The sequence below is a fragment of the Sinohyriopsis cumingii genome, chromosome 14 (genome assembly GCF_028554795.1).
Source record: "Sinohyriopsis cumingii isolate HCF-2022 chromosome 14, ASM2855479v2, whole genome shotgun sequence".
Taxonomy (NCBI): Eukaryota; Metazoa; Mollusca; class Bivalvia; order Unionida; family Unionidae; genus Sinohyriopsis; species Sinohyriopsis cumingii.
The window spans coordinates 83,941,076-83,945,292 of record NC_142974.1 but is presented as its reverse complement, the minus strand read 5'-3'; the positions used below and the strand labels follow the sequence as shown (position 1 = coordinate 83,945,292).

Here is a 4,217-nt window from a genome sequence, read left to right as displayed (position 1 = left end):
TTTGTGACAGGAGTGCAGAAAAGGACGACGTGCTTCGTGGGCAGATGGAAATCTGCCCACGAACTTTTATCTGCCCACGAAACCGTCTGAGGACGACAAAACTGCCCACGACCCACCTTAAATAATAGTATATATATATATATATATATATATATATATATATATATATATATATATATATATATATATATATATATATATATATATATATATATATATATATTATGCATAAAATGATCAATTCGTACTGGACAAATCGAACAATATCGGAAAAATGTTATTTGTTGCAATGACATCATATAACGAAATAGATGCACGGAAGAAGAAACCACACTCAGCTTATTTATGTTTGATATATTTGTCTATCCGATCAAGTAGTTAACAAGTAAATAAAAAAGTATGTGTCCAAGCGTGTACTGAAGAAATCTTTGCAGTTAGAAAGGTAGGAAATAAAGTTGCAATTAAATAATTAAACTTTATATTTCAGTTGAACAACCATGGACTCTGGAAGAAGAGGAGATGAGTACTGAATTAAACAATGGTGTTGCAGATGCGATTAGCGCACTGGACGAGATGCAGAAGATTGGAACCATTTTTGATCTGTTCTAATTCCTTCAGACGATGGAATGCAGTCACAACAGCTGCGAATGGTGTTTTAAGAAAGGTAAAATCATGGACTAAACCAAAATATTCATAACATCCAGCAACAACAAAAATAATTATCGTACACATGCCTTTGATGCGGATTTTGGACTTTAACATTTTAAAGGTGAAATTCTACCAGTCACTGAGTAAAATACGAAGCTATATCGTTCCTAGTCTTCCAATAAAATATTTTTAAATAATATTTCACCAAGCTATGAACGAAACACGTATTCTTTCTGAGTTCCTATCATACTGTATTCACTGTCGTTTGAATCCAAAGAGAGAATCCAAAGTAATTTTCGAAATTGATATGGGATGGTCTCGATTGTATTTTTACTTGAAATGACCAGTTTGTATATTTACTATTATTATTTGATATGACCGATTTCAACTGTTTTCAATTGTCTGCATTTCTGAGATATAGTATATGCAAACGCAGAAAATTCATTTTATGTTCGAGTACATAATTTCCGTGGTTACAAACTGCTATGTTTTGGACGTACGCATATCCTGATAACTTGGTGTTCGATCAGATAAGCATAACAACCATATACTGTTTTCGGAATAGAAACGATAGCTAGACGAATCGGAAATGATGTGCATCTTCTGCTCCAACTAACGAATGAATATTGTTAGTGTCCTATACATTTATATTCCGTTACCTTAGATTGATAGCTAAATGCACAGCAATTTATGTCCAATTAATTGATCAGGAATGAATCGTACAAAAAATGATGAAATGCTTTTTCCACATTATGTGCCTTGTAAATAGCCTGTAGTAGCTATGTCACTCATTTTAATGGCTTTGAGAACAAAACAAAAATGACAATAATTGGTATAAACTATATCGGGTATGATTACCTTGCGAGAAGGTATCTGCACGTGAAATATTACAGTCCCAAATCGGTTCATGTTCATTTATGTATGTACTGGTCCATTCATATTAACGCATATAATGGATTGATAAAAGGAAAAGCTATATAATGCATGTTGTTGTTGGACAATATTAACACAGTTCTAGTCTTTGCACGAGTACGCAGCCTCATTCTGACAATGATCATGCAAATATTGATAGTTCACGAGCTTTGCAAAGAAACGAATGTAACGTTTGTGTTATTGCTAGTTTGTGAATCTTTTTATTTTAGTTCTTGCGGGTACAAAGCTTCTTACAGAAAATAAACAACCTGTTTTTAGAGGTGTTTTCCTGGCCATCACAATTGCTTATACTCCTTTCAATTTGTAAACAATAATCTTTCACATATGATTGCACAACTGTGAAAACAACTTCTACCCCGAACATATATAAACTGCAACCTATCTTTGAGATCTAATTCATTGGCCATCAAAAATATTTCTACCCCATAAAGTGTGTAAGCAACAATATTTTAGACATGATTGCACAGATGCGAAAATTACAACCCCGTTAAACACATAAACTACAGTCTTTGATATATGATTGATGGACGTGAAAACTACTTTTACCTGGTTAAATGTATAAACTACACACTTTGAGATATGAGTGTGATGGTTTCATAACAATACAAATGGTGATTCAGTTTGAAGGCAGATATCTCGTATAAAAAATATACGTTAAATGATTCCATTACCAGTTAATTCTGTAATGCAAACGAGTATTTCACACTGATTTATATCGATGATCGTTTACGTTCATACCTGCTAACGTATTGTTGTGCATTGCAGCCTGCTTCAGTGTGACCCATATGTCGTATGAAAAGGTGTTTACAGTGTGTATTACGTACAAGGGTCATACGATATTCTCCGGGACCGTCCCAGGTAATTAAATACTATGGGTTGTCTGCAGTTTACTTCGAGATGATTTTATATTCACGAATGAGACGATTTGATAATTTCTACTTGGATGATTAGAATCATGATTTAAGGCATTTGTATATCTTAACGAATTGTGTGATATGACAGACTGTGCATGGATCAACAAACATTAATATAGTGTTTATTAACGCAATTTATTATATCACATACTGCGCAGAGATACACAGACAAAACAATGCCATTATCTGAATGTAATGTATTATATCACGGATTGTGCAGGGATACAAAATGCCATGTTATATCACAATATTGTTGATTTAGAGGCGTTTAAAGTAGATGATAAAAATGACATGGTCTTTATATGTTTATTTCATGTTTTATTTGCATCAGTCATGACATGTTTAAAATAATGCACAAGAAATTAATCATATCAACAAAACTTGATTAGTGTTTAGGTTTGTTAGTCATGCATCATACTGTCAATACCATGCATGTCTTGTTGTAATTTTTCCATGCTCACTTTTTGAAGTTTTGTGCACGTTTTGATTCTTTTGTATCGAACTCTTTCTATCAGACTATTTCCGTAGGAATGGTATGTGTTGATTAACGTATTTCGGTAACTTTTATGAATGCCTTTATTTACAGCTGGTGACCTTAAATTCTACAAGAAAAAGTTTTTCATTAACTTCTGCATTCACATCATGAATGTGAGAATCTGAGGGGGCAGATTGGCATCTTTCCCAAGACCTTCCGTAACCTATCCATTGGTACTTCCAACCACTGGAACTCAGCTTAAGTACTTACATTCGAGTAAAAATTGGGTATGTGCTTTCTATTTGGCAAGTGTAATACGAACAATGTGTTTTAGTCATATATGTAGACAAGCGATTAAACAACGCGACAAAAAGAATGGAAACAACACAGTTTGAAAAGTACTCGCCAATGATTAAGAATTTGTTTTTTGCTAAAACTTAATTTTTTTAGCCTTCTTATATTACATGAAGACTAAAATAAAGAGTTTCATCTAGAATATGTTTTCCTGTTTTGTTACCTATCTACACAAAAATTAAAATATTACTTGTTTTGAGCAAATTGCTTTAAATATTGTGCATACATAGATATATATATATATATATATATATATATATATATATATATATATATATATATATATATATATATATATGCCTTTCAAAGTGTTGGCATAAGTCAGTTAAGTGAACCGAAGGTTCATTCACCCACAGCGAATAAAACTAAATACAAAAACTGTCGCCGTATACTCTTGTGATCTCCAATATATTTCCACTTAATACTAAAACATAAAATAAGCGAAACATATTACACAAATCAGTAAAACAGTGTTTGCTGTTCCTCCTTTTTACTTATGTCATAAGGAACATAAACTGGTAGAAACCTGTGGAAACCTCTCATAGCGTAATGTGTTGCCTTGCTGCATGAGGGATGAATCGATTTTAAGGAATGTACGGCTCGGCACACGATGATCTTAAGTTTTAAGAAAATGTTCGAAACATTGATTGAACATCGGAGTTCTTGTTATTGCTTCTTACAGAGAAAATCATCACGATACCTTATTTTAAATATAATAACCATCGTATAATACACAGATTCGTGTTTTGTGAATCTAAACTAATAGTTGATCATGTCTCATCATAGCTTCACAGCAACCTTACTATACATGATACTGAAATTGATGACTGTTGGTATTACTTCTGTACACAATGTACAATTCTCGAGAAACAAAAAGCAAATCTTGAATTTGT

At 32.6% G+C, this 4,217-nt stretch overlaps 1 long non-coding RNA gene across 1 annotated transcript; it reads left to right on the top strand.

The window, feature by feature from the left end:
• Positions 1–453: 453 nt before the first annotated feature.
• LOC149784258 (uncharacterized) lies at positions 454–3,178 on the top strand. Its single transcript, XR_016414120.1, has 3 exons — positions 454–664; positions 2,347–2,439; positions 3,082–3,178. It is a non-coding gene; the product is annotated as an uncharacterized LOC149784258 (long non-coding RNA).
• The last annotated feature ends 1,039 nt before the right edge of the window (positions 3,179–4,217 follow it).